We start from the raw sequence: 22893 nt of genomic DNA, 5'->3' as shown, positions 1-22893 counted from the left end.
ATATTAACATCTCGAGGCAAGGATAACACAGTGAACCCCCAGGGGTCCCACTGCCTGGGTTCCAATCAGGGCTCTCAGCTGCTCACCTCCAGGCCTCAATTCCTTCAGCTGTAAAACCAGGGATGGTAACAGCAGTGTACACAGGTCTGTTGAAAGATCAAATGAGTCAATGCATATGCAAAGTGCTCAGAAGAGTGTCGGGCACAAAATCAGTCTTTATCATGATTTTTTTTCTTTTTAGGGCCACACCTGCAGCATATGGAAGCTCCCCAGACTAGGGGTCAAATCGGAGCTGCAGCTTCCAGCCTATGCCACAGCCACAGCAATGCAGGATCTGAGCCGCATCTGTGACCTACGCTGCACCTTATGGCGACACCAGGTTCTTAACCCATTGAGCGAGGCCAGGGATTGAACCCGCATTCTCACAGACAGTGTGTTGGGTTCTTAACCTTCTGAGCCACAATGGGAACTCCAATCAGCCATTAATATGAATGTCAGCTTTGGGCATCAGCAATGCAGAGGCTGAACAGGGGACTGGCCCTGCCGCTGGTGGGTGGAGGTGGGTGGGGCTGGCTTGGGCATGAAGAACCTTGTTTGTAGAGAGGACATTTTGAAGTCCAACTTGACCCTCCTAGCTCCCTTAGTCAGAACAAGTCAGACGACCTAAGAAATGGGGTCCTCCTGGCCCCCAGCTCGCTCCCAGTCTTTCAACTCTGTCCCTTTCCAACCCTCTGCTCAGGGACATCAAGCTGGCAGCCTGAAATGGGCCACAGTGGGCATCTGTGCAGAACAGGACTCAGCAGGTGCTACAGCCAGGCTCCTCCCTCATCTCCCTGGGAGCCATGGCAAAAGAACCCCTAGACGGCCCTGCGTCTCACCTTGACCCAAGACAGGCGGAAACGGGGGCGGGGTGACTGGTAGCACCGCTTCTCTATTTTCCCTTTTGGCTACAAAACCCAAAGGGACCTCTGTGTCTTTCATAAAGGCCTGGTGTGCAGGGCACCTAATGCGGTCAAAACACGAGCACAGGCTAAGGGAGAAACGAATTGGAAGCCGTCTCCACACGCAAGGCAATTCCGAGGCTGTTCTGCAACACTCCTGAACCAGGGAGGTATCAAAACAAAGATCCTTTGAATCACCTCATTTAACAAGGTGAAGATTAGTCCTTGTTTCTTAAGGGACCGATTTCCTCGACAACTTTTCTCTCTTTCTTAACCAGCATAGGCCTTTGCAGGTCGAGATGTGAGGATTTAAAATAACAGCTGTCGGATATACCTGTCAAGTGTCTATTCTGCAACAGAACGTGTTTCCCCCCCCACCCCGCCCCCCAGACGACAGACACTCCCTCAAACCAACCAAATACCTCTTCCCACCTCCTACGCCCAGGGAACGAGGGCTTCAGTTTGGGGTTATCTTCCGCCCTTCCCTCTCCTCCTCCCACCATCCAGTCAAGAAGCCCCATCACTTCCAGTTCCGAAACCCCTCCATCCTCCTTCCTTCATTTCCACCAAGCTACCCGAGCCGGTCCCTTCTTGCTCCCTGAACTAGTGTAAAAGCCTCCTAACCATTACCAACTGTAGCCACTGGTTAGCTTGAGCTACAAATCCACGCTCTATACTGGTGTCAGCATCCCAAATACAGGCATTATATCACTCTTTCTAAATTGAATTGAATTTTACTTTTAGGGCCACACCTGCAGCATATGGAAGTTCCCAGGCTAGGGGTCAAATCAGAGCTGCAGCTGAGGCCTATGCCACAGCCACACAGGATCCCTAACCCACTGAGAGAGGCCAGGGATCCAACCAGCATCCTCACAGAGATGTCAGGTCCTTAACTCGCCGAGCCACAAGGGGAACTCCATCACCCTCCTTTTAAAAGCCGCCATAACCCCTACTGCCCACAGGTGAGAATCCCACCTCCCATCCCTAGTCCAACCTGCCTGTCACTCCCCGTAATTCCCAGCCTCCTGGATCCCACAACTCCAGTCAAACTGCCTCCTCCTTGCTCCTAAAAGATCTGAGCGTGTTCCGTCTCCCTCAGGGACCTCCCTCCACCGGGACACTCCCACCTAGAAAGCCCTTTGCCTGCTAGCTGCCTGTGCAAAACCTGCTCACGTCTGGGTTATGTGTCTATTTCTCCCTCCTGAAATCCCAACATACTTTAGTAAGAGGGGGTCTTTCTTGTTTTGTTTTAGCTGTAAGTCCTCAGAGGGGCCAGGAGAGGAGACCACAGCCTCTGGAAGCTGGAAGGCAGCTCGGGGTAACTGACCACTTGGCCCTACCTGGCAGTGGACAAGGCTGATGGTCCACCGGCTTCAGCTCGGGACCCAGGGGAGGCTAGGGCCTGGGATAGACAGGCTGACACGTACAATGGAAGCCGGATGAAAGCGTTTGAGAAGCAGTTAGATCCCTGGGTCCGCTCCCCTAGCTCATGCTGCAGGGGACGGCTCCCCTCCTCCCCTCCTGAAGAACAGGGGTTTGCTCTCCGGAGAGGGCGAAGCTCGGAGTCTGCACTGGGGGATGGGGGCACATGCAAGGGTCAGGGTCCCTTGCCAAAAACAGGAGAGGGAGTTAGGTGAGTCTATGTACCCTGCCCCCTTGCCCCACCCAGCTCCCAGTACCCCATCGGCCAGCCCTTCCCCTCCTCCTAGACCTGACCCAGTCCTAGAGGGAAGACCTCGGGGTATTGACCTCAGGGTCCCCCCCACAAACAGCACGCCTCGTCACCCACCGTACAGCTCAGAACTGGACTCCCAGGTGGCTTTCGGCCCCTAGTAATGGTCAGCAGGCAACCAAAGATGACTGGGCAGCTGAAGACAGGACTCCTTCAAAGCTAGAGACCCAAGGAAAGCAGCAGAAAACAAAGCGATTTGGAGGAAACAGCCAATGCAAAGAGAAGAGAACTTAAGCAAGTTTTAACATCCTCAGAGAAACGAGAAGACGTTGCACAGGTGTAACAACAGGATGCACATTTTTAAAGACCCATTCAGAGAGCAAGCAAATCTCTTGGAAATTAAAAATAGGAGAGTAAAAACAAAACAAAACAAAAAATCCACAGGAGGGTTGGAAGACTGGGTAAAGGAAATCTAAAAACTGAAACAAAAAGACAAAGAAGTGGAAAGTAGACAAGAAAAGGAAGAGAATTAGAGGCCCTTTCAAGAGATCCAAGAACTAAATAATAGGCGTCTCCATGGACCCAAAGAACAGACTGTGGTTGTCACGGGGGAGAGGGCGGAGGAGGGATGGACTGGGGGTTTGGGGTTAGAAGATGCAAACCACTGCATTTGGACTGGGTAGACCGCAAGGTCCTACCGCACAGTGCAGGAAACTCTATGCAACCTCCTGGGTACGTATGACTGCGTCACTTTGCTGCACAGCAGAAACTGACACAACGCAGTAAATCAACCATGCTATAATTTTAAAAATAAATAAATCAATAACAGGAGTCCCAGAAAGAGAGGACAGTGAAAACACAAGGGAAGAAGTGAAATAATTCCAGAAGCCTCCAGGATAGGACATGTCCTCACATGGAAAGACCACGGAGCCAACAAGGGGGATGAACGCAGACCCACGCCAGGCACTTCATGAAATTCCAGACCTGGTAAACTTTCAGAAACGGGGAGAAGGGACACAAGGAAATCAGCCAGGTTTTAGGTTTCCCAACAGCTACTTGGGGAGCTAGCAAAGTACAAAGCAATTCCTCAAAAATGCAAAGGAGGAGTTCCCGTTGTGGTGCAGGGGAAACAAATCTGACTAGGATCCATGAGGATTCGGGTTCGATCCCTGGCCTCACTCAGTGGGTTAAGGATCCAGCATTGCGTGAGCTGTGGTGTAGGTCACAGATGCGGCTAGGAGCCCACGTTGCTGTGGCTGTGGTGTAGGCCGGCTGCTGTAACTCTGATTTGACCCCTAGCCTGGGAACTTCCATGTGGCGCAAGTGCAGCCCGAAAAAGCAAACAAACAAAAAAAAATAAATAAAAGGAAAAATGATTTCCAGCCTGAAACCCTCTAAACTATCAATTGTTGTGTGTGGGGGTAAAATAAAGACCAAGAACAGAGCTGCCGCAACTGACCTGACAAGCTGGTGGGCATGAGCTCTGCCAAAGCGAGGGAGTGAACAGGCCGGAAAGGAGGCAGGAGCTGCAAGAGGAGGAAGGCAGAGGGTGTCCCCAGAGTGCATCACGCAAAGGGGGCCCACCGGTGAGTCAAGGACTACACAGGACCACTTCAGGGGCACCCTTACCTCAGGGACCGGAAGAAAAGCCGAGACAGCATTCCTACTGATGGGACCCACAGCAAAAGGGCCTCCGGCTGAACCTGACCGTGAGACAGGAAGGCCATGTGACACCTGAGGCCTGAGGCCTTGCCTCTGACATTTTAGCCTGAAGGTAGAATTTTTCTAGAATAAGACCCCAGATGTGGGTAACAGTGGGTGCCTCTAGGGAAGAGATGTGGGGAAAAGGCTTATCTCTCACTGTTCACCCTTTCGAATTTGCATCATGTAACTGATTACTCAAAAGGCGAATAAAATGCAATATAAGAAAAGAGCGTCCCCCCAGTCGTCAAGGCCTCTCTCCCAGGAAGCCTTCGCTGGTTCCCCAGCTGAGCCCCAGAACCAGATCTAACTTACCTCTGAATTTGCTCCAAGAGCCTGGAAGGAAACTTTCACTCTGCCAACTATACACTAGGCATCTTCCAGTTTGCTTAATTCTCACCACAGTCCCATGGGGATCAACCTCATTTTTCTAACAAGAAAAACAAGGCCCAGAAAGACCCACAAGGAGTAGCCGATTCAGGAATCCTCAAGCCTGTCTGACTCCAGAGCCCCTGTTTTATCACAACACCTAGTTGGGTGCCTGGTTTGCAGTAGGATTCTGGAAACATTTAACTGAACCAAAATAAAGTTGAGTTAATCTTACAATGATCTGTTGGGGCGGGGGGCTTCTCATGCTCTCACACCCAGAAAGAGAAGCTGAGGGTAGTCAGAGTCAGGCAACACCTCTGCCCAGCCAGCCAGTGGTCACAGAACAGTGGGAAATTTTCCTCGTAAAGCCACAGACTTTTCAGCGCACTGGATCACCCCTGGGGAGCCAGGTTTTTGCGTGTTTTTTCCTTTTTTTTGCCACACCCGTGGCATGCAGAAGTTCCCTGGCCAGGGATCAAACCCCCATCACAGCAGTAACCAGAGCCACAGCAGGGACCATGCCAGATTCTTAACCTGCTGAGCCACCAGGGAATTTCCTGTGTTTTTTTTTCCTCAACAGTTTTATTGAGATAAAATCCATGTCCCGCACAGTTCACATAGTTGAAGTATGATTCAATGGCTTTTATGTGTGTCCCCATCACCACAATTATAGAACATGTTCACCCCCCCTTAGCCATTACCTGCCCCCACCTCAGCTCCCCAGCCCTAGACAACTGCTAATCCGCTCTGTCTCCACAGCGTTGCCTATTCTGAACATTTCATATAAATTATATGGTCCCTCATGTCCAGCTTCTTTCACTTAGCATGATGTTTTCAGGGCTCGCCCATGTTGTGACTGTATCCAGACTCCGTTTAATTGCCAGAGAATATCCCACTGTACAGATACACCACACGTTTCTAACCCACCTGATGGACATCTGGGTTGTTTCCACTTTTTGGCTCTTATGGACAGTGCCGCTGTGACCATCTGCGTACACGTTTTGGGTGCACGTGTGTTTTCATTCCTCTTGGGTATGCACTGCTGGATCACATGGTGACTCTATGTTTAACGACTCGAGGAACAGGCAGACTGTTCTCCACAGCAGTTGTACCGGTTTATATTCCATCAGCAGTGCAGAAGGGCTCCAGTTGCTCAATGGTCCTCAGCTATAAAGGGGCATGGCCTATATTCCAACCCCATTCTGCCCAAATAGGCACCCTGGACCAGTGGGCTATACGGGGAGGCTATGTGACCTTGGGCTAATTACTGAACCTCTGTGCCTCGGTTTTCTCATCTATAAATTTACAGATAATACCCATCTCTGAAGGTGGTTGTCAGTTTACAATGAGTTACTACATGTAAAGGAACTCAGAACAGAGCCTGGAATAGCCAACATCCAAACTCTTAACCTATTAATTTGGTCGGATTTTTTTGTCTTTGAATTATGTCTTTTTACTCTTCAGTTGCAAGAGTTGTGTTTTTTTGTTTTTGTTTTGTCTTTTTGCCTTTTCTAGGGCCACCCCCTCGGCATATGGAGGTTCCCAGGCTAGGGGTCTAATGGGAGCTGTAGCTGCCAGCCTACACCAGAACCACAGCAACTAAGGATCCGAGCCATGTCTGCGACCTACACCACAGCTCACGGCAATGCCGGATCCTTAACCCACTGAGCGAGGCCAGGGATCGAACTCACAACCTCATGGCTCCTAGTCAGATTCGTTAACCACTGAGCCACGACGGGAACTCCCAAGAGTTTTTTGTTTGTTTCTTAAACATATATTCTAGGTATAAGTGCCTACCAAATAAAAGATTTGCAAAAAATTTCTCCCATTCTTTTTTTTGCGGGGGGAGGGGGGAGGAAACTGACGTCCTTACTGCTTTGGGGAAAGGAACGGCTCAGGAGCTCTTGGTGGGCGGGTGGGCTTCCTCTTCACAGTCACAGGCTTCTGGCTGCGCGGGGTGGCGCTGGCGCCGCAGATGCTGGGCATGCGCACATCCGGACGGCACCTGTTCTTTCGGATCATGTGCCAGATGCTGCCAAGAGTGGCTTGGGCGTCCTTGTTGACGGTGGTCGGCACGTAGGCAGTGGCCGGCTTTCGCTGCCTGGATCTCCACTTCATCACCACCACGACCCCTTTTGCCGTCCGCCACCGGCTCCACGCCCGCAGTCTTGTGGTGAATCAGCCCGCTGCAGCCGAAGGAGTTGCGGGTCTTCAGGTTATGGGGTTCGGTGCTTGTACCTCTGCTTGTTTCCTCTTGATTAGGAAGCTGGAGCACCTGCTGTGTAGCCCCGGGAACTATGTCTAGTCACTTATGATGAGCATGATAATGTGAGAAAATAGAATGTGTACATGTAGGTGTACCTGGGTCACCATGCTGTACAGTAGAAAAAAAAGGTATTGGGGAAATAGCAATTATTACAATAAGATTACTTGATAAGGAAAACATTTTTAAAAACGTAAAAAAAGAAGTTGATACGGTCCCTTGTTCTTTGAGAAATAAAATATACACTTAACAATTCTGGAGGAAAAAAAAAAAAAGGAAGCTGGCGCAGCTCTGCACCACCATCCATGATGCCAGCTCCTCCCGCTGCGGCAGCTGGAGGCAAAAAGAGCTTCTCCCATTCTTTGAGTTGCCTTTTACTTTCTTGATTGTGTCCTTTGCTAAAGTTTTTAATGTCAATGAAGATCCAATTATCTATTTATAAAATGTTATTGTGTTTTGGCGGTCATATCTGAGAAACCACTGCCTAACCCAAAATCAAAGATTTATGAATATGTTTTCTTCTGAAAGTTTTACCATTTTAGCTCTTATGCTTAGGTCTTTGATCCATTTTGAATTTTTTATGTTGTATGAGGTTGGGGTCCAACTTCATTTTTTTGCAAGTGGATATCCAGGTGTTTCAGCACAATTTGTGGAAAAGACTCTTCTTTCCCCATTATCTTGACACCCTTATTAGAAATCAACAGACCAGAAATGTGAGTGTTTATTTCTGGGCCCTCAATTCCCTCCTATTGATCTGCATGTCTGTCCCTATGCCAGCACCACACTGTCCTGATTACTGCAGCTTTGTAGTAAGTGTTGAAATTAGAAAACATGAGTCCTCTGTGTTCTTTTTTTTTTTTTGTCTTTTTGCCATTTCTTGGGCCACTCCCTCGGCATATGGAGGTTCCCAGGCCAGGGGTCGAATCGGAGCCGTAGCCACCAGCCTACTCCAGAGCCAAAGCAACGCCAGATCCGAGCCACATCTGTGACCTACACCACAGCTCATGGCAATGCCGGATCTTTAACCCTCTGAGCAAGGGCAGGGATCGAACCCGCAACCTCCTGGTTCCTAGTCGGATTCGTTAACCACTGTGCCACCACGGGAACTCCCGTGTGTGTGTGTGTGTGTGTGTGTGTGTGTGTGTGTGTGTGTGTGTGTGTGTGTGTGTGTGTTCTTTTCCAAGATTCTTTTGGCTGTCTTGTTCCCTTGGGGAATTTTAGGACCATCTTGTCATCGGCAATTAAAGGCAGCTGGAATTGTGAAGGATACTGCATTGTATCTGCAGATCAGGAGTGCTGCTATCTGAACAATATTAATCTTCTCATCCATGAACACAGAGAGTCCATTTATTTATTTAGGTTTTCTTTCATTTTTTTTTTTCTTTTCTTTCTTTTTTCTTTTTTGTCTTTTTAGGGCCATTCCCGAGGCACATGGAGGTTCCCAGGCTAGGAGCAGTAGCAGCTGGCCTATGCCACAGTCACGGCAAAGTAAGATCCAAGCTGTGTCTATGACCTACACCACAGCTCACGGCAACGCCTAATCCCTAACCCACTAAGCGAGGCCGGGGATCGAACCTGCATCCTCATGGATGCTAGTCAGATTCGTTTCCTCTGAGCCACAACGGGAACTCCTCTTTCATTTTTTTTCAACAACGTTTTTTTTTTTTCATTTTTTATTATAGTTGATTTACAACGTTCTGTCAATTCCTACTGTACAGCAAACTGACCCAGTTATACATATATATGCATTCTTTTTCTCATATTATCTTCTATGAGATGTCATAGATTTTGTCACAGCGATTGGATATAGTTCCCCGTGCTATACAGCAGAACCTCACTGCGTATCTATGTAATAGTTTGAACAATGTTTTATATTCTTGTAAGTTTTATACTTCTTTTGTTAAATTTATTCCTAGGCATAGTATTCTTTTTGATGATATTGTACATTTCCAGATTGTTCACTGCTACTTATATAGTTGCTTTTTTTTTTTTTTTTTGCTTTTTAGGGCCACACCTGCAGCATATGAAGATTCCCAGTCTAGAGGTCTCATCAGACCTACAGGCTCAGGCCTACACCACAGCCACAGCAACCCGGGATCCGAGCCATGTCTGCGACCTACACCACAGCTCACAGCAACACCGGATCATCAACCCACTGAGGGAGGCCAGGGATCGAACCCACAACCTCATGATTCCTAGTTGGATTCATTTCTGCTGCACTACGATGGGAACTCCTCCTTTATTAGTTTTAATAGATTTTTAGTGAATTCCTTAGATTTTCCTATACAAGATCACGTCAGCAGCAAATAAAGATACTTTTATTTCTTCCTCTCCAATCTGTATGCCTTTCATTATCTTTCCTAATTGCCCTTGATGATAAATCTGAAGCTGGTGACTGACTCTGATTTGGACAGAGCCCTTTCCAAACAAGCAGCAGCTGTACGACCCTTAGCGACCAGGCTCACACTCCTCTTGCCACGCCTGCCGAGTCCAAGAGTCCCCCAGATCCAGCCTTTCCTGGTTAGTTACTCTCCACGCACCCCCTTCTCTGCTCTGCACCGGGGAAGCTGAGGCCTGTGGATGCAGGCGCCTGGCTCCCTCACCAGCTGGGGTCCTGCAGGGTCAGCTGTTGGAGGCATGGGCAGGAGGAGAGAGAACGTGGGCTATAGGCTTCCCAGCTCTACCGGCTTAGGTGCCACAGTCCTGCCTTGGGACTGTCAACCCTTCCTGGAGCCTGGAGGAAACACCATTTCCTCTCCCGACCCCTTCAAGCCTGGATGTAATAATGACTTCCCTCCATTGCTCATCCCTGGGGCCCTCATCCTCCCCTGCTGGGAGCCTCGTTTGCCTTGGCTGATGAATTCAGCTCCTCAGAATCAAAGTGTGACGTCAGCCATTCCTGGCCAGCCTTTACTGCTATTCTGCCAAACGCCCAGCCCCCAAACATTCCTGTAAAGGCCGGCGCTATGGAACCTCACTGAGAAAACCTGGTTCTCTGGTGAACTGCTCACCAACGCTCAGAGTCCGTGAACCGAGGGGATGGACGGGAATTCAGTGACAAATGGCCTCGGTTCCTGGAAGGAGCAAAGTAAACAGAGACCCAGACAGGACATGACCTTGACTGTGGCTGTACTTGACTCCCCAGGAAGACGTGCCTCTGTGGCCCCCTGATCAGACCTTTCACCCTGCTCTGGAATTCGAGCACCAAAACTGGCCAGAGGCCTCCCAGCGACGGGGTCCTGGGCACCCGCTCCTGCTGGTTTCATCCCAGTGACCACAGGCACCTGGCAAAGTTCAGGAGCACAGATGCCTCTTGCCTGGGCTTGCCACCGAGTGCCACCCACTGCACAAAGGGCCTCACATTCTCTCATTTAACCACCAAAACCTTGGAAGGTGAGCAGTATGGCCCCAGCTCTGTGAGTAAGGAAACGGAAACTCAGGATAAGAAGCGTGGCCACGGTCTCAAAGCCCAAAGCACTTGTATTCCATTCTGCCCACCTTCCCAAGGGGCACCTCCGTGATGGCCCTGCTCCCCAGGAGCCCCTGTGGGCAGATCTCAGACCTGCCGTCCTATGTAGGTTCTCCCTGCTGCCTGCCAACCTCCAGCTGTGCCTCCCTGACCATCATGCCCGCCCCGGCCACCCCGGGGCATTCCATCACTGGGTGAGGGCCTCCTCCTGGGCCAGCCCGATCAGCGTCACACCCGCATCCTATCCCCCCACCAGCACAGCCTTCCCCCCCCGCCCCCCGGGCTAACTGTCTCATCGGTCCTGATGCCTGTGGAGGTGGGAGCCCGGCTTCACGCCCAGCAGAATGGGGCAGAAACCTCCCTGGGGGTGAAGTTCCGCAGAGATGACCCGAGGCTCACAGACTGGCACTGGCCTTGTCCCCACAGGGCCGGCCCTGTGAGGGCAGAGCAGCGGGGTGGCCCCAGGAGCTCCAGCAGTGACAACCCAGTGACAACTGGACAACGCAGGCCCTTGGCCTGCTCAGCAGGCTCTCCTGTGCCCAGACCCGCCTTCCGCTCCCCCACAGCAGGGCGAGCTCACTGAACGTGATGCTTCCTCCTCAACGTGGAGGAGTGAGGAAGTGCTCCAGGAAGGCAGGGGCAGCCCAGCAGGGAACTTGAGACTTTTGGAAAAACAGGGTTTTAAGACCAGGGTAGTAAATCAGTGAGGAAAGCCTTGGGCGACAGATTGCTGTTCCCATTTTCTCAGTCCCCCGGGAGGCCTGCTCAGCGCCACCCACCCTTCTCTGTGGGAAGAGGTCACGTCTTACAGAAACCACAAAAACAACACTCATGAATGATGGCTACACTTGTCTGTCAAGTGCCAGGCCTGGGACGAGGCACAGGCCAGGTCCTCTCCTACACTTATGAGCTGGATATGATCCCACCTGACAACCCTATTGAGCTGTAACTTGAAAATTATATTTAACAACATTGTCCCTCACTTCCTTCCTCTTTTTTCCCCCTTTTTGTAGGGCCGCACTTGTACCATATGGAAGTTCCCAGGCTAGAGGTTGAAATAGAGCTGCAGCTGCCAGCCTACGCCAGAGCCACAGCAGCCCGGGATCCGAGCTGAGTCTGCCACCTACACCAGCTCAGGGCAATGCTGGATCCTTGATCCACTGAGTGAGGCGGGTCCCTGGGTCCTGACAGAGAGCTCCTAAAACCCTTGGAACTTCCTGAGTCTTAAGGGAGAAAGGAGCAACTTTTCTCATTCAAAATGAGCCCCTTTCCATCACACCTGGGGTTATGCTAATGAACTGACTCCCCGTGGGGCCCTGGGTAGCTTCGGATTGGGGCAGGCTGCCAGAGGAGCCAACCATGTGGCTAGAATTCTGGCACTTTCAGACCAACCTCCCCCTCCCATGTGGAGGGGAGGGATTGGAGACTGAGTTACACGCCAACCCAACGGCCTGTCACACCCATGTAGCTGAACCTCCATGAAGACTCCAAAAGAGGAGTTCCCCTTGTGGCTCGGTGATAGCCAACCTAACTAGTATCCATGAGGACTCAGGTTCAATCCCTGGCCTCAATCCCTGGCCTCGCTCAGTGGGTTAGGATCTGGTGTGGCTGTGGCTGTGGCGTAGGTCATCCACAGTTAAAGCCCTGATGAGCCCCCGAGCCTGGGAACTTCCATATGCTGCAGGTGCAGCCCTAAAAAGACAAAACAAACAAACAAACCAAAAAAACCTCCAAACGAGGGAGTTCCCTGGTGGTCTAATGGTTAGGATTTGGTGCTTCTATCTGTGTGGCCCAGGTTCAATCCCTGGTCTGAGAAATAAGATCCCACATCAAGCTGCTGCATGCTGCAGCTGAAAAACAAAACGAAACAAAACTCCAAACCATGAGGTTCAGAGAACTTCCAGGTTGGTGAACGCACCTGTGTGCCAAGAGGGTGGTGCACCCCAGCCCCTGGGGACGGAAGCTCCTGCACCCCGGACCCTTACAGACCTCGCCCTGTACACCTCTCCATCGGGCTGTTCGCCGCATCCTTTACAACAAACTCGTAACAGGAAGTAAAGTACTGTTCGGAGTTCTGTGAGCAGTCCTCTCAAATTATCCATTCGAGGAGGGGTCCTGGGAACGTGAATCACAACTGGCTGGTCGGAGGCCAGGAGGCCAGGCCCTGCACTTGGTGTGACGCGGGGCCGTCTTGCAGGCTGAGCTCTTGGCCTGTGGGGCTGCGCTAACTCACTTCCAGCGTCACAAGTGAACTGAGTTGGAGGATATGTAACTGATGTGTGCGGAGACCTGGAGAGTCGGTTGGTGTGGGGGAAGAACCCTTCCTATCTGACCTCAGAAGTGTTACAAGTGAGAAAGAGTTCAAACCTGTTAGTCCACCTATGAAGCAGGCTGCAGACTGTCTCTTCAGCTTCATAAACTGTCAACTGCAAGACTGCGATCGGGTCTTGTGCAATCAGATCCATCAAGTGTTTATGGAGCACCTACCGCCCGTATCACGTTTTTGAAGGACAGAAGAGAATAAAAAACACAGCTTCTGCCTCCAAGAAACATTCTATGTGGGGAGGAGACCAGACCAGTACACTTGAAATATAAAGGACTATTAAACACTAGCATTCGCCAAGGAACTGCTTTGAGAGAAAAGGGAAGAGGGGGTGGGTAACGGGGCTGGGGAGAGCGAGGCAAGGTGTCACGGGAGGGGACTTGACCTGGGCTCAAGGAAGGAGCCAAGCAAGAGGCACCGGGGGTGGGTGCCTGGCACACAGGTGTCAGCCCCTGCTGGGGGGCAGATGGGTGGTGAGAGGGTCTGGCATCCTCTCCCTGCAAGCCCGGTCTGGCCTGATGAGTGAAGGGTCAGGGGCCACCAGGCAGATGCTGATCAAGTGAAACGTCTGGAATCAACAGAAGATGAAGCTGAATGGAGCCTCTGTGACCCGCCAGGTACTATCAGGCACCTGAACAAGAGAGAGCAGGACCCTGCCCTCGTGAAAGTGACGTCCTGCTCTAGTCAGAAGAAGACCACATACGTAAGATTGTTCCAGACCCATCCCGATTAGTGAGACCCAACTGCCTCCTGGTCTCAGGCTTCCTCCTCAAGACAGCTGCCCCTTAAAGTTCCTGACGGAGAATAAAGTCAAAGGAACCACTCCATCCCTGGTCCAGGACCGCAGGGAAAAGGCCCGCTGCTTATCTGCTTCTGCTCTTGGGACGCGTGGATCGAAGCAGAGGGGACGGTATGTCTCTCCCTCCTGCCTGTTTCTCAAACCACACACACACACCGCCAGTTTCTCGCTTCTTGAATCCTTGTCCCATGACTCGGAGCAAACTCTGGCCTGTTTGCAGTTGAAGATAAGAACCAGAAGCCATTTGGGGCCCTTATCAGTTTCTCCTCCCTGTGAATTGAGGGAAAGGTTTTCTTCTAAGCAACTGGGAAAAGTCCTCTCCCGTTAGATCTGAGCTGCGAGTCTGTAAAAATGCCAGAAATCTGGCTCCCAGAAGGCGGTGCATACCTGCCTTCCCTCTGCTGCCGTCTAGGACACGGTCACCAGTCTTGAGAAGAGCTGATTGTGGCCCTTCAGGCTTGGTCCCAGAGGAGAGCTGGGCCTTCCTGCTCTGCAGCCCCTCGAGCATTTCATCAAGGCCCAGGTGAGCCAAGGACCTGGAGCACAGCGTGTGTGTGCCCGGGGCTCCTGGGCTCGTGCTGTGCTCAGAGCAGGCTCTTCCTCTGACCAGACAGCTTCATCGTCTCCACAAGGGACCCCAGTCCAGGGAACCATGTGACCTTTCCCCTAAATGTCACCACCACACAGAGGCATTCTGGCCCAGGGCTCTGGGACCCACTGCCCATGTTCTTCTGTCCCCTGGGCTCAGGCAGGGTTTGCCTACCCTGGCTCCTCAGTTTTGCCCATCCCTGGCCAGAACAGTCCCCATGGTCCCATGAGCAATGACCCAGCCCAGGATCCCTCTGCCCTCTCCTTTCCCAAGTATGAGAAGGCTGCCCTGTTCCAGAGAGGAGGGTGGCCGGGGTGCGTGCACACCCCACCCAGACGGTGCGCCCAGGCCTCTGAGAGGTGGTCCTCTTACCGTGGCAGCTGGTCTGCAGAGCCCCGGCGAGGACACGCTGTCCTAGGTGCCAGAACGCCCCAGCCTGGGCCCCGGGCCTGCTGCTTGTTTATAATTGATGTTCCAGGTTAAGCCTCTGTCAATGACTCTCCAGAACTGCCCCCTCCCTACAGCTCACCGGAGAGAGGCTGCTTGTGAGCCAATCTCCAACTCAGAAGTAGACCTTGGACGGCCTGTTTGAGAAAGGGGAAAAAAACAAAATCAGGTCAGGGGTGAGCTGGGAGGAGGCAGGGAAAAGCCGCTGCCCGTGGGCTCTGCGGGAGGATTAAAGGGCAGTGGTATTTGGGATTTACAAGGGGAGGAGGACCAGGGCCAGGGATGGAAGAGCCAGCCAGCCGAGAGAGAGACAGACGCACCAGGAAGCAAAAAATGAAGGGTCTAACGTCTTTCTCCTTCTGCTGAGGACTCACGTTGTCCTCCCGGGAACTGGTGACATTACGGTCCTTTCTCCCCATGGGAGACTGGACTCCTCCCAAGGCACACTTCCCAGGGGCTCTTGTGAGCCGCTGGCCTGGCGTGACTTCGTCAGCAAGGTGTTTAAATGCTTACCCATACGAGTAAGCCCACCCAGACCAGATCATTTAACGTAGTGGTCTCCCAAAGATCACTCCAGTCCAAAGCAGGACTGGAACATGGAAACAACCTAAATGTCCATCGAGAGATGAATGAATAAAGAGGTGGTACATATACTCGGTGGAATACTACTCAGCCATAAAAAAGAATGAAATAATGCCATTTGCAGCAATATGGACGGACCTAGATCTCATTGCACTAAGTGAAGTAAGTCAGAGAAAGACGAATACCGTATGATATCGCTTCCATGTGGAATCTAAAACAGGACGCAAAGGGACCTACGTACAAAACAGAAACAGACTCACAGACACAGAGGACAGACTGGTGGGTGCCAAGGGGGAGGGGGGGAAGGAGTGGGAGTTTGGGATCAGCAGATGCAAACTATTACACCCAGGATGGATAAACAGCAGGTCCTACGGTAGAGCACAGGGAGCTCATTCGATATCCTGTGAGAAACCGCAATGGAGAAGAATACGTGCGTGTGTATACATATGTACACTGAATCACCGCATCAAAACCTCAGTCACTGTGCTACACGGCAGAAAGGAACACAACTTTGTGAACCAGCCACATAAATTAAATCAACTCAATCAACTTCGCTTAAAAAATAAAATTAAAAAAAAAAAAAAAGAAGAAGGGAATAGAGTTTCCACTCACTGAGCACCACCCACTACCATCAAGACAAAAACAAGCCAGCTTCAGCTCTGACAAGTTCCTAGAGGAAGCAGAGCCAGTAACTCACTGCTCTGACCCCAAGCTCGAGGTTAATTAGTCAGAAAGGGCCTTTCCTGGCTCCAAGCATCCACCCAATAGGGCAGGTGGTGCCCAGAGACGTCAGTGTGCTGAGCCTGCTGCTGACATGTGGGCACTTGACCCCTGCGGAGGCCCCAATCACAGGATTGTCCTGGAGCCCACAGTTAAATGAAAACCCAGTGGGGGCAGAGACTTGCTCCCTCCTCTCGGATCCGGGTCCTGACCCGCACAGGCACTTCTGTTTCCAGCCCACCAAGAAAGGGCGCTATCTGCTAAGAAATCCTGCCAGGACAGGCAGCTGGAGACCCCCAGAGATGAGGCCAGAGTGGCACTCCAGCTGGCGGCCCTGCCTGGGAACAAGAGAAGAGGGTGGGTTGGAATGCCACCATGAAAACCCCATAGAAATCCCCCTCCCCATGCTCCATCTTCTGTGCGCGGCAAGCCCCTCCTCCCCCGGCATCAGCATCAGCAGAGTCCACCTCGAGACTGGCCATCCGCCGGCTGGGTCAGCATCCGGCCCTCGCACTGGCCTCGGCCTCAGCCAGGAGCAAGGCGGGTCCGAAGGACTCTGCTATAGCATGAGGTCTTGGTCCATCGTTCTAGGCACCTGCCCACACCGTGTCTTGAGCTCCCCACAGCACTGGGAAGACGGCAGGACAGGGCCGTTTATCCCCACTGGTGGGAGCTGAAACCCTGATGACACCAGCACAGGAAACAAGATACGCCAGCTCAGGTCTGAGACGGACCGGATGAGCCTACCTGGGCAAAGGTCCCAGCCCTGCCTGAGCACCCCTGGGTAAGAACTGGCCGAAACTGGGCAGGATGGGAACCCGTCCACTGGATGCTCTGGACATGTGCCAACGGGGTACAGAGGTGGGGGCACCAGATCTCACGGAGGATGAGCCGTAGGAAAGAACAGGGCTGGAGTGAGAAGACCTGGGCTTGGATCCCGGCGCTGCTCTGTGTATGGCCTTGGGCAAGTGAGTTAACCTCCCCGTTTCAACGCTGTCACTGGCAGAATGGTGATTAACAACCCCCAGCTCGCAGGGCTGTTTGGGAGGCCTCGATGGGCCTGACTATTAGGAACTGCCAGATTCTATTGTTCCAAGCTTTTCTCATAAAAGTAGAACCTTCCTCATGCGAAGGCAGACGGGAAGGAGAACTCTCTCCCAATGGTCTACTGCTTCTGCAACTTCTGTTCATCTCCCAACAGGGAAGAATTCAACGAAAGACGGACAAGGGTTGGAGGAGAGACCGGAGGACAAGGAGGCCCAGCTGGATGGCTGGGGACATACACTCCTTTCCCTGGACACCGCCGGCAGCCCAGAGGCCCTGGGAGGCCTGGTACTTTTCTCCCTTAGGCACCCAGTGTCCAGGATGAGATCACAGAGGCAAGTCACCAGCCTTGAAGGGGAGTACCCTCAGAAAGCAGAGTCCTGGCTGGAGTTTCTGCTGTGGCGCAGCAGGTTAAGGATCTGGCATTGTGTCTGTGGGGCTCAGCTCTCTGCTGAGGTGCAGGTTTGATCCCCATCCTGGTGCAGTGGGTTAAGGAGCTGGCGTGGCTGCAGCTGTGGCTTGGACTGGATCCCTGGCCTGGGAACTTCTCCCTCCTGCTGCAGGGAGGCAGGGAGGGAGGAAGGAAGAGTCCTGTGTTCTGAAAGGAGAGAGGATTTGAGAGGATGCAGGGCTGTGCTCGGACCTCCCTAGGGCCAGCAGGAACTGGGACAATATCCGGGGGCACTGAGGCCACTCCTCAGGGGACACTTTTCCTGGTCCCAGCCACCTCTGTGCATGCTTCATCTCTATACACCAAGAGCAGGCAGAACAGGGGCCTCTGCTCCTCGTTCAGATCAGAAATTACTTGAGCTTAGCCCATGTCTTAGGTCTGCCTGCAGTGGTCATTTCACCCATTGTTACTGAACTGAACCAAAAATCAGCAGCAGCAGCTGCAGCAGCTTTGTGATGGGTGCTCTGGGAGCCCAGCATCTATCAGCTGTAGGGACACAGAGTGACTGAGGCATGGCCCCTGCCCTCCGGTGCCTCCCACGGAAGGCACCAGACACGTAAACAAAGAATTGAAAGGAATTCTACAGCATGGTGATTACAGTGAATAAAATTGTGTTTCTGTGAGTTGCTAAGAGGGTGGATCTTAAAAGTTCTCATCACACCAAAAAATGGTAACTATGTGTGGTGCCGGCTGTTAACTAGACTTACTGGGGTGGTCATTTCAACAGACACAGTATATACAAATATCAAATCGTCACATTGTACACCTGAAACTAATACAACGTTATGTGTCAATTATATCTCAATTTTGAAAAAAAGAAGTGAAATGACGTGTGGCGGGTACCATCATGTGGGAATAAGCAGGCAGGGCGAGGGCCTAGGAAGCAATGGTGAACCGGAAGCTGGCGGTGGGAGAAGGAGAATCGGGTAGCAGGAGAGGCATCCAGAGATGAGACTGGAAGAGGAGGAGACGGACAGGTGGCCTGGCAGGGAAGGAGGAGGAGGAAGTGTTCCAGGAAGAGGGAGCGCTGAGACGGGGAGGCCACCTGGCCTTGCGTGTTCACCAGCCATGCATGGCTTGGCGTGGCTGGGCCGCCCACGCCAGAACAAGGCTGGGGAGGGGCCAGCTCCCCACCCCTCCTACGTCACAGAGCAACGTAACCATCTGTGCTACTGTTTTAGTCCAAGCAGAACCTCCAGCATAGAAAAACGCAGCAATTAACTTTCTAAGTAGTTGTAAAATACAGCCAAGGCCACCAATTGCTGCTACTTCTTCAGGATTATTTTCTTTATCGTGGGGGGCAGGGGGTAAGGGTCTGGCTCAGCTCAACTGATGGCAAAGTTATTCCCTGCTGTTCTGGTTCACGGGTTGCTCGGATCTGACTCCGCTTGGGACAGATGACACCGGTCTGTACGGGACTCTGGGGATGGGGCCAAGGTCAACAGGGGGCAGATCTTGCATCCAGCCCAAGCCTCTTGTCTCATACCCCCAAAACAGCAGGACCCCTCTAATGGCCTTCGTCCCCCCTTCTTCTCTACCACCCCAAATCCAGCCACAGAGGCACTGAGGTTCTGATTTCTAGGGAGCAAAAGCAAGTGGATAGAATGCCTTCCATTTATTCAAAAAGCTTCTAAGAAGGATGCCCACCAGGTAAGAGAACTGATGCTAGAAGCTATGGAGAAACAAAGAAGGTGATGACCCTGCACTTGAAGATTCCCCCCTGCGGATGGTGAAGGCAAGACCTACACACGGCAAATGAGCTTCCACCAGCAGAGCTACCCAGCGCAGGTTATCACCACAGGGTAGAGGATCACAGGGGCTGGCTCCAGGCCTCTGCGCTCTGCTCGTCACCCTCAGAAAGATGCAACAAGCCAACCACTTTGAGCTATCAGCTCCAGCCCAATGAGCAAATGCTTCTGGACTGGCCCAGACCAACCTCATGTGAATGAGCCTCATGACTCCCAAGAGGCCCCCATTCCCTCCTCCCCGACACGACCCATACCTTCCGGCGCCACAACTGCCCTCGTCCAGCACCACAGCTTAAGCTTAGGGAACTGTGCTGAACTGCCGCTCCAACACAGAATTAATTCGCCCTTTGACTCGGGACTTTATGTGACCCTTTGAAACTTAGTTTCCTGATCTATAAAATGCAAAATGACCTGAGTCATCTTAGAGTTGCTCTGAGGACTTAAGGAAGTCACATCTTTTTGAAATAGCTAGAGAGTCTGGCACATCAGAGGTACCCCGGAAAGTGACCCCACTGATCTGCCCTGGTGATATCAGCCTGGATCCTCTTCTCCTCCCATTGTGCCCTGGGACTCCAGGGAAGAGAGGTGGCAACACAGGGAGAAGCCGGGGGACCCAGAATAGCATGTCCGCCCCATGCAGGATGGTGACTGGAGCGAGCCGTGAGTCAGAAAAGTCCTGGTCCCCTCTCCACTGACAGGCCAGTCGCCTTGCATTCTGGGCTTCTGTTTCTTCAGCCATTAGGCCAAGGAGGAGAATGACCATGCCGTCTTTACAAAGGCAGTGAGGATTTAAAAGAAAGAAAAATAAAATCTTTACTGCAGTGCACTGGGCTCCCAACGTGCCAGGCCCTCAGGGTGCTCAGCCGCTGGGAGGGGAGTGAGGATGAGAGCAAACAAGGCAGGGTTAAATCAGTGTGCAGGAAGCGCAGACTGGCTCCCTGAAAACTGCAAAATGTCATCGAAAGAATGTAAAGACCTAAACAAAAACCTCATGTTTAGAGACTTAATACCGTTAAAACGGCAACACTCCTCAGATTGACCTACGGGATTCAATGCACACAATCTCTATAAAAAAAAAATCACACCTTACTTTATTTGCAGAAGTTGACAAGATGATTCTAAAACTCACACAGGAATGCAAAGGAAACAGAACAGCCCAAAAAATCTTTAAAAAGAATATAATTGGAGGGAGTCCTCATTGTGGCGCAGTGGTCAACAAATCCGACTAGAAACCATGAGGTTGCGGGTTCCATCCCTGGCCTCGCTCAGTGGGTTAAGGATCCGGCGTTGCCGTGAGCTGTGGTGTAGGTTGCAGACTCGGCTCGGGTCCTGCGTTGCTGTGGCTCTGTTGTAGGCCGGTGGCTACGGCTCCGATTCGACCCCTAGCCTGGGAACCTCCATATGCCGCAGGAGCGGCCCAAAAAATAGCAAAAAGACAAAAAAAAAAAAAAATGGTGTGAAACTGAGATACAGAGAGACATACAGATCAGTGGAATAGAACTGAGGGCCCAGAAAACTCTCACATTTACAGTCACTAGATCCTCAACAGGGTACTAAGACAATTCAACGAATGGTGCTGTCACAGCTAGATACACACATGCAAAAGGATGACGTTGGACCCCTACCTCATGCCATTTAAAGAGGCTCACAGAAAATGGATCAAACACTTAAATTTAAGGGCTAAAACTGTAAGAATCTTAGAATAAAATATAACTCCTGATGGCCCTGCATTAGACAATGGTTTCTTAGCTATGACAGCAAAAGCACAAGCAATCAAAACGAATGTAGATAAACTGGCTTCATCAAGATAAAAAGTTTGTGCTTTCAAAGACTCCTGCAAGAGAGTGAAAAGACAACCCATAGAATGAGAGAGAATTGCCATAAATCATACAATCTGATTAGAGTCTAATATCCAGAATATATAAAGAACTCTTTTTTTTTTTTTTTTTTTCCCTTTTCTAGGGCTGCTTCCCACGGCATACGGAGGTTCCCAGGCTAGGGATCCAATTGGAGCTGTAGCCACCGGCCTACGCCAGAGCCACAGCAACGCGGGATCCGAGCCACATCTGCAACCTACACCACAGCTCACGGCAACGCCGGATCGTTAACCCACTGAGCAAGGGCAGGGACTAAACCTGTAACCTCATGGTTCCTAGTCAGATTCGTTAACCACTGCGCCACGACGGGAACTCCAGAATATATAAAGAACTCTTAAACCTCAATGCCAAAAACACAAACCACCCAACTAAAAATGGGCAACAATTTGAACATACATCTTTCCAAAGAAGAAATACAAATGGCCAATAAGTATAAGAAAAAATGCTTAATATCATTAGTCTTCGAGAAATGCAAATCAAAACTGCAAGGAGACACTATTTGACACCCACTAGGGTGGCTATGATTTAAAAAAAAAACAGACAACAGCAGGTAATGATGAGGATATGGAGAAAATTGGAACCCTCACACACTGCTGGTAGGAATATGAAATGGTACAGCTGCTTTGGAAAACTGAAGTTCCTCAGGCAATTAAATGCAGAGTTATCATATGATCCAGCTTCTAGATATATACACAAGAGAAATGAAAACATCTGTCCACACAAATATGAATCTATAAATTATCGTAGCAGGACTATTCATAATGACCAAAAGATGGAAACAACCCAAATGTCCAACAGATGAATGGATAAACAAACTGTGGTATATTTTGTGTTACTATTATTATCATTTTGGCTGCATGCATGTGAAAGTTTCCAGGCCAAGGACTGAACCTATGCCACACCAGTGACAATGCCAGATCCTTTATGCACTAGGCCACCAGGGGACTCCCTGGACTATTAATTAACCATTAAAAATGAAGTATTGTTACTTGCTACGCAGTGGGTGAACCTTGAAAATATCCTATCTGAAAAAAAGCCAGACACAAAGGGCATATGTTATTCAATTCCATTTCTGTGTAATGTCTAGAATATGTAAACCCACAAAGACAGAAAGTGGTTGCCAGGGGCCAGAGGGGAGGCTTTCCTTCTGGAGAAATTAGGATTTCCTTCTGGAGTGATAAGAATGTTCTGGAATTAGAGGAGTTCCTGTTGTGGCTCAGTGGGTTATGAATCCAACTAGTATCCATGAGGATGTGGGTTCAATCCCTGGCCTCGCCCAGTGGGTTAAGGATCCGGTGTTGCCGTGAGCTGTGACGTGTAGGTCAGAGACATACATGACTTGGATCTGGTGTTGCTGTGGCTGTGGTGTAGGCCGGCAGCTGCAGCTCTGATTCGACCCCTAGCCTGGGAACTTCCATATGCTGCAGGTGTGGCCCAAAAAGCCAAAAAGCCCCCCCCCAAAAAAATTTCTGGAATTAGATAGTGGTGATGGTTGTACAACGTTGTGAATATACTAAAGCCACTGAATTATATACTTTAAAAGGGTGATTTTTAAAGTATATGAATTATAGCTTAATAAAGTTGTTATAAAAATGAATTTTGGGAGTTTCTGTGTGGCTCAGCCCATGGGTTAAGGATCCAGTGTTCCACCACAGTGGCTCAGGTTCAATCCCCCGCCCCGGGATCTTTCACATGATGCAGACATGCCCTCCCCCCTAAAAAAATTTTTTTTAAATAATATATGTCAAAGCTTTTTAAGAAGTTAACACCCTTGTGCCAGTAAGTTTTTAGTGTTTGCCTTTTAACCATCAATTGGAAGTCTATATGCTCCTTAACCTCAGAGTCCTTTAATGATGGAAGAGGGTTTTCTGCAGGAAAAGAAATGCTGGCTTATTCCA

General features: G+C 50.8%; 1 protein-coding gene across 3 annotated transcripts in view; it reads right to left on the bottom strand.

The window, feature by feature from the left end:
- The window catches only part of PC (pyruvate carboxylase), a 107323-nt gene that overhangs the window by 39981 nt on the left and 44449 nt on the right, over positions 1-22893 (bottom strand). The window contains 2 exon segments of one of the 3 annotated variants that reach the window (NM_001444331.1): positions 87-146; positions 14499-14590. The gene's annotated coding sequence lies outside the window, so the exon portion shown is untranslated. 3 annotated transcript variants of the gene reach the window in all.

This window comes from Sus scrofa, chromosome 2, assembly GCF_054392235.1.
Source record: "Sus scrofa isolate SSC_HxYL_T2T_F1_AM1 chromosome 2, Sscrofa_HxYL_maternal_Yorkshire_Landrace_v2.0, whole genome shotgun sequence".
Classification (NCBI taxonomy): Eukaryota; Metazoa; Chordata; class Mammalia; order Artiodactyla; family Suidae; genus Sus; species Sus scrofa.
Note: the sequence above shows the minus strand (reverse complement) of the source record. Positions and strands in the feature narration are given on the sequence as shown.